This window comes from Ursus maritimus, unplaced genomic scaffold (assembly GCF_017311325.1).
Source record: "Ursus maritimus isolate PB19 unplaced genomic scaffold, ASM1731132v1 scaffold_2, whole genome shotgun sequence".
Lineage (NCBI taxonomy): Eukaryota > Metazoa > Chordata > Mammalia > Carnivora > Ursidae > Ursus > Ursus maritimus.
The window spans coordinates 4,274,031-4,285,875 of NW_024424452.1; the positions used below are offsets into that span (position 1 = coordinate 4,274,031).

An 11,845-nucleotide genomic window follows, 5' to 3' on the forward strand; every position below is an offset into this window, starting at 1 on the left:
GGGGGGGGGGGGGGCAGTTGGAGATCCTGCAGGGTGAGGTGGTTCCCTCAGGAATGAACTGCCCTGGAATGACCCCAGGGTCCTCTAGCCGAATCCGAGCCTAGTCCGAGCCAGGCAAGCTAGGCACAGATTCTGAATTCACCATTCGTTTGGCAAAAATGGGCACCAGCCAGTGGCTGCGTGTTCTGGGGGCTGTGGGTGACAGGCGCACGGTGTGCTTGGGGAGATGCTCACACCTAGGGAAAGAGGACAGTACAGGGCCGGGAGGGACAGTCTGGGCAGAGGGGACAGCATAAGCAAAGGCCCTGCAGGGGGAAGCCCGGCAGGAGACCCGGTGGAGCCTCCTCCATCCTAGCTGGAGACTGGGTTTGAGCGAAGGAGGCTGGTTGGTTCCACACCCACCTGGAGGCAACGGGCGTCTTCAGAGACGGGAGACTCTCTTGGGGGCACATGAGGAACGTCTTGGGGACCGTCAGCCTTGCTCCCCGTTTCCGGGGCTTTCCAGACCTTTGGGTCTGTCTGTCAGAACTGGCTCTGGGGCCCGGACGTGGATTCCAGAGTGCAAGATGCCATTCTCACTCCTGCCAGAAGCAGCTTCCTCAGTTTCCCCATTCACAAGGGATTGGCTCATCACATGTTGCCCTGCATACGCACGGGTTTATGCACATGTGTGGGCGTGTGCAGGTGTGACCACAGAGTCCTGTGCACATAGACATATGTGCGTGCACAGACACAGACATGCTCATGGACACACAGACACGAGCACAGACAGACACACGCACCAGCTTCCGGGAATAATGAACTGAGTATCCCCAGAGGGCCCGGCCTCTGCGTCTCAGGGGTGCCCACTCCCCTCCACTGGCCCAGACCCCGACTGGCAGGTCTTCCTCGCCTCCCGCTGGGTCAGGNNNNAGCAGGAACCCTGCAGTTGAGAAAGTGGGTGGGTCCTCTCCAAGCCCGCCATGGAGGAGGAGCAAGAGTCCAGCCTTCCATTGCTCAGATGGGGAAACTGAGACCTAGCAGATGCCCAGTGAGCCTGGGCAGGGGCAGTGGTGCTCTGAGTTACACATCACAGTTAATTGTGAGCCCCAAAGATCATGATTGAAGAAAAAATGAAATTTATAAGGAAGAAAAAAGAGAAGAGAGACAAGTGTTCTTCCCATGTGTCTGCCCTGTTGCCCTGTCAGGGCAGAAGGTGGCTGTGGGCCAAATGGCTTCAGGCAGGCTGCAAACAGGTAGCGGTGTAGCCAGAGGACACAGGCCATCCCAGGGCTGCACTCCAGTCCTGGGCCATCCCATTCCTGTCTGCTAGGGTCCCTGCACGCGTGGCCCTGTAGGACCCTTGTTGTGATGGGACCCCAAGCCCTGCAGGGGGGCCGTGGAGCTGTCCCTCTGTTGGGGGAGGCCTCTGAGCTTCCCAAGTGTGTCTCCTTGGGACACCCCTGCCAGGTAGCTCCCCTCCCCAGCTCAGGCTCCTCCCCGTTTATTTCTGGGGCTCAGTGGAGGACACCCCAGAGCTGGTTGGTCCCCACTTCCTCCAGGGTCAGAGCAGCATCTTCCGGAATTGGAAGGGATGGTAAGTGACCTCCAATGACCTCACACTGAAGCATAATGTAGGTGAGGCTGCAGAGGGATCTGGACTCTCTGCGGACCCTCTGTCCTCAGTTTCCCCCATTTGAGCAATGGGCAGTTGGTTACCGGGCAAGACTGTCCAGCTGGAGAAGGAGCTCTAAGACCCCTGGGACAGAGAAAGAAGGGAGCAGATGCAGTTTCCTCAGGCAGCAGGAGGCCTGGAGAAGCCCCCCTCCCCAAGAGATGCCTGGGTGGGGAGAGGTGGGGTGGGGTGGGTCGGGTGGAGCATTTGGCCTGAGGCCCAAGCCCCTTCGTGGGGCCCCTGGGCTTAACCAGGAGGACACTGATCCTCCAGGAGGTGTGAATAATGGAGACAAAACCTGCACAGACATGCGGGTGGGAGCTGCACTCCCCTCCCCCTCCCCGGGACCCATGCCTGACCCCCAGGACAGGAGAAGGAGACCCATCTTCCAGGCACCTCCAGCTGGTGCCAGGCGCTGGTAGGTGCTCTGAGAGGGTTACTACTTTATCATTGTTGTTAGTTTAAGAATTAAGGTAATAAAAGCATGGAGTCTGGTGTCAGAGGATGCCCCAGCCCCAGTATCCCCTCCCACCCAGGGGACACTGTTGGCAGTGGCTGACTCGTCCAGAAAATCTTGTTTTTATGTACAAGTATTCATCTATAGTCCTTGGCTATGTGCCAGGTACTCACCCCTTAACTCACTCTGTCCCCGTGATGCGCCGAATTGTGTCCCCCTGAGATTCATGTGCTGAGGCCGGAACCTCACGACGACGTGACTGTGTGCAGAGACAGGGTAGTTCAGGAGCTGATTAAGATTTAAAAAGGTCACTGAGGTGAGCCCCACTCCAGTCTGCCCGTGTCCTGGTAAGAAGAGGAGATTAGGGGGCGAATGTGCGCAGAGAGAAGGCAGGAGGCCGCAGAGAGGCCTGGGCAGACCCCGGCCCTTCTGACACCCGTGTCTGGGACTGACCACCTGCGGGGCCGGGGGAAAGTGTGCTAGGTTGTGGCACCCGAGCCCACAGCTACTACTACCGCCCTCATCTCAGTCCCGCAGGGGAGCGCGTCCGGCTACTTGCTTATTGCTGCAGAAATTGAGGCTCAGGGAGGTTAAGTAAGTTGCTCCCGGCTCGGGGTGCAGCTGGGATTTATATATAGAAACGTAACCTGTCTGCGCAAGCATGCACTCATCCACATGTGACTGGTTCCCCCAGAAACAGACACGCACATTCAAGGCCAAGTGGCTTATTTGGGAGGTGACCCCAGGGAACAGGGAGGGGGGAACATGAGCGGGTGGGGTACTTATCTTTCTGTGACCAGTGTCAGCGAGGTTCACCCGAGTCGTGGTGTGGGTCAGGATTCTCTTCCTTGTTACGGCTGACTCGTGTCTCGCGGGATGGACGGATGGACCGATGGACACTGGCTTGTTTCCAGCTTTTGGCTCTTGTGAATGCTGCCGCTGCGGACACAGGGGTGCAGATTTCTCTTGGAGTCCTTGCTTTCTGTTCTTTGCGGATTATACCCTAGAGTGGCCTTGCTGCTTCATAGGGTCATTCCAATTTTTTTTCGAGCGATCTCCATACACTGTTTTGCACAGTGGCTGCACCACTTTACATGCTTAGCGACAGTGAGTGGGGGTTGTAGTTTGCTTTTTTGCCCACTCGGGATCGTGTGTTCCCACGGCCCCCTCCCTTCAGTTGTCACCTGACACGTGTGCGTTTTCCTTACCTGCATAGGCAGACCTCGCTCTGGCTTCTCAAGGTCTGTCCTGCCCTGTCCCATCCTATCCATCTCGTGCCCCAGTCACGGACACTCCCGTTTGTTCTCCCTCGTTCTGAGCGGCGCATGCTGCTGAATGGAACGACGGTGGGCAGGAGACACTTTACGAGGCTCTCGTGGAAATTTCTGGAAGGGCAATTCTTGAGTCACTTGACATTTTGATAGATGGGGCCTGATCTCCACCCCAAAGACCCTCCCCACCCTGCCCAGCTGTGGATGAGTGTGTCTTCACGTTCTCCCCCTCCTGGATGGACTCATTCTGGAAGCTTCTTGCCAGGCCGAGGTGAAAGTGAGGGTCCTGCATAGGTCCGTAGTGCAAGGCTCACCTCCCATGGGTTAGTCTGTGCTAACAGGGAGCACCTAAGCTGGGAGGGGGCTCTCCACCTCGTCCTGCCCACCTGGCTTTCTTCTACCCTGGAGAACCATGGCAGATTTGGGGGGATGTAAATAAAAGCCGCCACATCTCCCAGGGCCCCAGATAAAGTCTCCCCCAAGAGCTGGTCCCTGCAGCTGCAGGTGGGCCTGTAGGGGCTCCACAGTGGTGGAGCTGTGATCGGCTGCTCCCCACCAAGCCCCAGGGCCTCCCCACAAGGCCCCCCATCTACAAACCCTGAGCAGCCTGTCCGGACCACTTCCTCCTCCGCGCCTCTGCCCTGTGGATCCTCAGTCTCCCCGACTTCTCAGGTCTGTCTTCTCCACTCAGGGAGGCCGCCAGTCTCTGCCAGGCTTCTGCCATTCCGGCTATGCAGCCCAAACCTTCCCTTTTACAGATGGGGAAACTGAGGCTCCAGTTAGGTGACTTGCCCACCACGGCACAGGTGGAAAAAGCACTCGCTCACATTTCTGATTCCAAACACAATTAAGCTGACATTTGTGTGGCTTCCGTAGCTCACTCAGTGACCTGCAGATCTCCTTCTGAGGTGGGTATTTTTGGTCTCATTTCATAGATTTATTCTTCCAACAACTATTTCCTGAGCACCCCAGGCCCTGACTGGGTGCCAGAGACGCAGAGCTGAGCAGAATGGTGCTCCTGGTCCTTCAGGGAGGCAGGCCCAGAGTAGACTGTTCCACGATAGGGAACGGGCCTGAGATGTCTCGGGAGGAGAGGCACAGAGGACTGGCCAGTGGCCCATAGCCGGGGAAGGGCAGAGATGGGCAGGAACCGTGTGCCCGCACGTCCTTCAGTGCCCCCAGCCTCCAGGATGTTCCAGCCTTCCTTTATGGCCTTGTTCCCCATCAGAGGCAAGAGAAAGGAGATGTCTGTGGGGGAGGCGTCAGAGTCGCCTGAGGTCCGAGGCTGAGGTGAGGGCAGCCATGTGGACGGGGAAGCCATGCGGGCCTTTCACTCAATGCCCAGGCCCAGGCCTCCCCAGAGCCCCAGTGAGCGGGTGGCTCCCGAAGCCCATCGGGGCCTGGGGCCACCACACACAGTGGCTACGGCCAAGCTGGATCTGTTCCTTGAGGTGGGTCCCCAGGTCCCTGGGACAGGGGGCCGCCCCCGGGGCCTCCAGCAGGTCTTGGAGGTGTGTGCCGCCTGCGGAGCACCCCTCCTTGGAGCTACGGGCACGTGTTCACCTGATGGACACCGTGACCCTTATAACTCACGTGCTTCTCCACGTGAGCTGCCGGGAAGGGGGAAGCCGCCTTGAAAAGACTGGGCCAGGCTGCCCGGTGGGGGCGGGCTTCAGAGCCCCACTTCCTGCACTGTGTTCGTTTTAATACTGTAGCTTTGCTTCTGTTCCAGTTTGGTTTTTTTGCTTGTTTTCTATTATGGGTATTTTTTGGTAAGTGGCCTCAATCTTGATAGAAATGAGGAGAGATTGAGATACAGAGAGGGAGAACCAGACTTGGGACAGAGAAATGAGAGACCGAGAGCCCCCTAAGAAGGCTGCAGCCCTGATCTCCTTGCGGTGACGTCCTGGGCACAGGTGCATAGCCCCCCTCTCCCAGGCCATGAACGCTGCTTGCCCAGGGCTTGGTCTGGGGCAAGGTGGGAGTGGTGGTTTGTGGTCCTGTCTCTGCTTGGGAGGTGAGGGCTTCCCCCATTGGGGTAGCCCATGGCTGGGTTTGGCCAGGAGGATCCACGTGGATAGCTACTGTGCCCACTTAGGACTGGCTTCTTGGAGGTCGATGTCCTGCTGGAGGGAAGCTCCGGCCACGAGTGAGAGGCTGGGGCAGAGCAGCCCTCGGGGAGGCCATCTGGGGGCTGCAGTCTCAGCCGAACCGCAGCTGAGAGCAGAGCTGCCTAGTTGAACCCAACAAACTGCAGCGCTGTCAGAATCCACTCCTCTGGGCTGTCCAGGCTGCCACTGTGGGCTGTGCTCCCCCCACACCCAACGCCTGCCTTTTAAAGATTTTATTTGAGAGAGGGAGAAGGAAGGAGGGGGGAGAGAGCACAAGGGAGATTGGGGAGCAGAGGGACAAGGAGAAGCAGGCTCCCCACTGAGCAGGGAGCCCAACTCGGGGCTTGATCCTGGGATCATGACCTGAGCTGAAGGCTCTGGAGGAGGAGAAGGCGGTGGGGCTTTGAGGGGAGGGAAGGAGGGACAGCACGGACACAGGGTGCTCCTCCCGGGGACCAGAGGAACTGGAGGGCTTGTGACAAGGTTTGGAGGAAGGTCCGAGAATGCTGCAGGTGGGCACTTTAACCCAGCGCCGGGTCCTCCCACGGGGGAACCAGCTGTCCTCCCAGCTGGCAGACATGAACCCCGCGGTTTCCCCCTGCTGCCCCCACTGCCCCTCTGCCTGTCCTGTAATCAGGGTGGCCCTCAGGGCCTCGGCCTGGCCTGCTGTGCCATCCCCAGGCTTTCAGGACTGGGTCTGCAGTTGGACGACTCGTTGACAAACGCACCATCTGGACCAAAGACATGGCCTCCGCACTCCGCCCCAGAGTGCCTTGGTCCCCTGTTCCACCCACTGCCATGATGGGGCCTGAGCCTCCTCTCTGCAAGTCCCTGCTGGCGCCAGCTCCCCTGGGACTCTCCAGAACCCTCCCAGATGTGCTCCTGCCCGTTGGGCTCCCACCTGGAGGCCAGGCAGCGGCCTCCTCCCAAACTTCCCCTCCCAGAACTCTGCCAGTGTTGAGCTGTTGAAGATGCAGATTCCCAGGAACCACCAGCATCACCAGCCCTGCAGCCTGCATGTGGTCAAGCCCCAGGCAAGGAGGACAAAGAGCTAGGTTGGGGCCCCAATCTCAGCTCTGGGCACCATGCTGCCTTCCCAGCGCCTGGGTCACGCCCACCGCATCCCATCCCAGCTGCCTCGTTTCCCAGTTGAGTGGCGGGTCCAGCCCAGGCAGCTCCCGCTGGGTGCACACATGCAGCTGCGTGGGGCACGTGCGCCGGTGATTCCTGCGTGGGGCTCGGCGCAGCCCCAGATGCACTGAGGACAGGGCAGGTGGGTGGGGGGCACTGGACCTGCAGAGTGGTGAGAGGCAGCCGTCCGGGGATGTGCCTGGGTCTGGAACCCAGGCCCGCCTCTGGGAGTCGATGCCAAAGGGCAGCTGGAAGGGGACCCAACAACAACTCTCATCATGAGAGCCTTTAAACTCTTTTCCAGCTTTCTCGAATTCTCTCAGCCTGACGGAAAGGTGCTGTGATTATCCCCACTTTGCTTCAAGCAGCTGGCTTCAGGGACCTCCCCGGGGCCCCTCAGCTCCTCACCTGCAGAACCCGCAGGACGGCCTCAGGCCCAGTGCCCCACCCCCACTTAGGGAAGAGGCAGGTCCTGGGGATCCTGGTGACTCTGGTGACAGCCTGTGCTGGCTTTTGCTCCTTTAGTGAGGGTCTTAACTGGCATCGTCCAAGGCAAAGCCAAGCCGAGGAGGCAGTGATCAGTTCTGGACTGTCTTTGCCAAGATGTGCTGATGAAGGTGGAGGAAGCAAGGAGAGGAGCTGCTTCCGACTTAATCCTGAGAGAGAAGACCCACAGATGGGGCTCTGGGTGGGGCCACGTCCCCCCACGGGTCATGAGAACAAAGAACAGCAGGCTGGACAGGGGCAGCTGTGCACCAGCCTGCAGAAACGTGATCACAAGAAGCCCAAAGAGAAAGCTTACAAGCCTGCGGCAAGAGGTTCTAGAAGGAGCTAATTAAAAATCATATTTTGGAAACACTTGCTCATACCTTGCTAATGCTCACGATAGGATGCAAACCTGCACATCTGGTTTACTGTTTTTGTGAGACATTATATATATCACAGAGCAGAACAACCTGGAAGGAAATGCATCAAAAAAAAAAAATATCAGTAGAGACGCCTGGGTGGCTCAGTGGGTTAAGCATGTGACTCTTGATTTCGGCTCAGGTCATGATCTCAGGGTTGTGAGATGGAGCCCCGAGTCAAGTTCCACAATCAACAGGGAGTCTGCTTAAGATTCTCTCTCTGCCCCTCCCCTCTCCCATGTGCTCTCTAATATATCAATCTTAAAAAAATATTATCGGTAGTTACCTTTGGATAACAGCACTTTTGTCTTGATCCTTTTCTGTGTTTTCAAATTTTTTCTACTTTAAAACATTTATAATTGGCCAATGTGTATACGTGTATATCACTTCAAGGATGGAGACATTAAGTTTGGACAATTACAAATGCACCTCACCTTAACAGCAGTTCCCTCTAAAGGAAGATGTGTCCATTCAAGTCTCCCCATGAGGTCAGATTCCAGGAGAGAGGGTCTTAGGACAGCTGAGGGCCCGTGGCGACAAAGATGTGCCAACGAAGGGTGAGAACACAGCCCAGGACGGGGGGTGGGGGCGTTGACACCGCTTTGTCAAGGCATCTGGCAAAAGCCACAGAAATACGCACCCCCACCCCTTTTACGCACAACTCTGCTCCCGGAAAACACATCCTTTGAAATATCCAAGAGGGTGCTCACTGAGGTGTGGAGGGGTGGCAGGAAGTGCAAAGCACCGGAATTTTTCCATGAGGATGGCACAAAAAGAACCAGTCAGACCGGAGGGCGCTCCATGGTTGCAAAGGGAGAAAAACAAGTCCCGTTTTGAAAGGTGTGGAATCTTTTTTTTTTTTTTAAAGTAGGCTCCACGCCCAACGTGGGGCTTGAACTTACGACCCTGGGAATTCAGGTAACTTTTGTCTTGGATTTATTTCAGTATACTTTTATCAGAAATGAAAAAAAAAAAAAAAGCATCACTCAATAAAATTGCAAACAGCAGGACAGGATAGCCAACGTTTTATCAAAACGTTGAGCACAGTCTGAGCCCAGTGGTGCTGTGGTCTGCTGGCCTGGCTCGCGGCAGGGCTGCTGGGGCAGGCAGGTGGCTCCTGAGGACTCTGCTGGGGAGGGCTGTGCCTGAGGGCAGTGGTCCCCGTCAGCAGCAGGGACTCAATGCTGGGCTTCCCTGCCCAGACGCTCCGTTCTCAGGAACTTGGTCTTGGAGGGAGGACACGAGCTTCTTCCCATCTCACCCAACCTTCGCCTGGTCCAGCCTCTGTAGGCTGCTCTCCAGGCCAGTCAGTGGCTTGCTGCCCAGGCCTGAAAGAGGGGCTGAGCACTTTCTGGAAGCGGATTCTGTGCCAAAAAACAACACCCCCCCCCCTTTGTGCCCATGTGGGCCTCAGTAGCCACCCAAGCAGGGTCAGCATGAAACATCACCTGATCTTCCTTCTGGGGAGGGGAGACGGGGTCTCACTTCTCTCTGCAGCTCTCTGGTGGGAGCCGACGTCCACTCCCCGGGAGCGGTGGCATCGTAGGCCCAATCACTCCCTGGGAATCTGTCGCCTGTGTACGTAGCCCCTGTAACTTCGTGGGGGTGGCGGGGCCTGCCTGGTGGTGCCGTGCGGACAGACGAAACCGGAGGGAGCATAGTGCACAAACATTTATTTACAAAAAGTCCAAGTTACATATGATACAGGCTTTTTACACACAGTAGTTTAAACAGAATTATTTTGATGTATTTTTACTACCAGAAGGTACAGAAAAAAAAATTTAATAAACTAATAATTTTTGCTATTTTTATACAAAGTGACAGGTCATGCACACTTTTTTTTTTAAGTTTTAAAATCTTTTGCTAAGTGCAAATACTAGATTCCTCTCTCCAGTTTAAGGCAAGTAGAACGGGACTGTCGCTGGGCAGTCTCTGGCTTGGGGGAGCAAACACTGTCGCCCAGAGAGGGGAAGGTGCCAGGCTGCCTCTGGGATTCCTGTCTCGTCCCTGCCACTGGCTGGTCTCTGTCTGTGGGTCTCTTGTCATCACACCTTGCAGCCACTTGCTGGTTTGTCAGAGGATTAAGGCCTCCTCTCCCTTGAACACTCACTAGTGCAGACTGCTTCTCAAGAAGCTGGGGTCCTCTGGGACACAGGCACCTAAAGGATCACTTCACAGACAAGTGGGACCTCATGCTAGTATCAGAACTCGAGGCAATGACCTTCGCCCAAACAGCAACTGTGCTGCTGTGGGCCTGGGAGCTGCTGCACGGTCCGGCTCAAGGAGGAACGTCAGAAACCAGGGGCCCTTGGTTCCCTAGCAGCTGCGTGTGGCTATAAACAGCTAGAATTCATCTCAAAGAACAAGTCCTCAGTTTGGCCTTGGGGGGAGCCCATTATTCTGGTCTCTTCCTTTCTGTTCCAGGGGATCTTCACATGCCACCCACCTGGGGCCTGTCCTTTCAGCTGTCCAAAGTGCCCCACAGAGCCCTGTGCCTTGGCTACAGGGCAGAGGTGGACTGGTTTGTTCCCTCCTTGGATGAACTGGCTCAGGGGGCCCAGGAGGTTCTGGTGGGCCCATGGGGTGGGATGTTCGCTGGAAGCTCAACTGCTCTGAGACCTCCCCCCACCTTGGGGATGCACGGGGACCACTTTGTAAAGATACTTAGAACTGTCACTGTGCCCTGCAGTGCACCCCCAAGCAGGGCTCTCCCAAGGCACTGCCATGCGGGCTCCCGGCAGTGCAGGCCCCTCCTTGTGTGTCCCGCCCCACGCCCAGAGCATTCTGCAAAGCCCTCCCCTGGAGGAAAAGCAGGAGGAAGAACAGTCAACTTAGCAGATTTCTCCCCATTTTAATCCTTGAAATACATGAGAAACTGATGGCAGTGGGTGGCTGTGCACAAGAATGCATGGTCCTGGGGCACGGCCCTCCCCCAGAGATGGGGGATCGGTCATTAGGCTCACCCTTCCGAGGTCTGTGCACATGCGCTGGGAACTTCTGGGAACCCCACAGCCATCAGAGATACAGCAGCAGTGACAGAGGCCAACACTGGGCAGCCAGGCAGGGTCACTCCCCGCGGAGGCCTCTGCTCTGCACAGCGGTGGCTAGCGATGGGGCAGAGCCTCGGGTGAGCGGGGGCTGCACAGGAAAAGGTGAGCGGGAAAGGGCAGGGACCCCCATGCCGACCCAGAGCTAAACTCACCTGGCCTTGGGCAGGGGCAGCTCCATGGGCGGGTGCCGGGTGTAGTCTGGGTCCTCTGTCCCCCTGTGGAAACCCACTGCCACCACCAAACCTCAGGGGAGAAGCTGCTCATTACCTGACTACTGGGCTGCCTGGGAGAACCACCAAGCCTGTCACAGCCGCCTCAAAAGGACCTTTTGTTTGGCAAGACTCAGGACCATCCAGCCCTCATTGGCTGCCTGGCGTGGGGTAACAGATTTGACTTTCCAGAGACTGAACGAGAGAAACTCTAGTAGGCCACAGAAAACCCAGTAAGTTCAAAGTGAGTAAATAGCAAATATTTCTTTAAACTACAAAACAGAACTGATAGCATGAGATGGCTCTCTGTGGTCTCATCTGAGTGGGCCAAGGACAAGAGAGACCTGAATAGTCATGGTGGCGGCGGCCTGGGGTTCTGGATTTGGGGGATATAGTCTGCAGCCTCCCCACCCTGAGTGGTGCTCCTAGGCCTGGACATGGCTCTGCCACCGCCTCACTGGGACCAACTGGCTTGGAGCAGCAGGGTGCACTCACTCGGGGTGGGCTGCAGTATCGGGGTGGAGGTGGGGGCAGAACCCAGCCTTCATGACATGGTTCAGATGGCTCAGCTCTCTCCAAACTCCAAACTCCCTCCAACTGGGACTTCCGCTTTATCACGAATCAGACTGTACTGCGGTAAGGAAGGCCTACGTGGTTAACTGAGAGACTTGTGAGGTCTGCCAGGGGGAGGGGAAGGGACGGACACAAACACTTCCCTCATCTCCGTCTGCAGGGACAGGACAGAGCAGAGACGGGCTACCTTGTGGTGAGAGTCCCTGCACTGCCGCTTGGACAGTGGAACTCTCCAGGGAGGCCCTACTGCCCCCTTATCTCTGGTCCAGCAAGTGCCAGACCAATCCTTTCACAGGCACCTAAGGGCACTGGCCCCCCAACCGCTCTTCGAGGGACAGTAGCCCTTCCCAGGAAGGAGCAGGAAAAAAAGCCAGCCTATCCTTTTAAGAGCCAAGTGCATGATCCCTACTTAGAAGGCATGGCCTTGGGGGCAAGGCGGGTATCTACGGAACACCCCCCCCCCCCCCCCCCCCCCCCCCCCCCC

At 56.9% G+C, this 11,845-nt stretch overlaps 1 long non-coding RNA gene across 1 annotated transcript; it reads right to left on the reverse strand.

Annotated features, from left to right (window-relative positions):
• Nucleotides 1-8,451: 8,451 nt before the first annotated feature.
• Nucleotides 8,452-11,834, reverse strand: LOC121103729. Its single transcript, XR_005835938.1, has 2 exons — nucleotides 8,978-11,834; nucleotides 8,452-8,857 (listed from the first exon to the last, which is right to left on the reverse strand). It is a non-coding gene; the product is annotated as an uncharacterized LOC121103729 (long non-coding RNA).
• Between the last annotated feature and the right edge of the window lie 11 nt (nucleotides 11,835-11,845).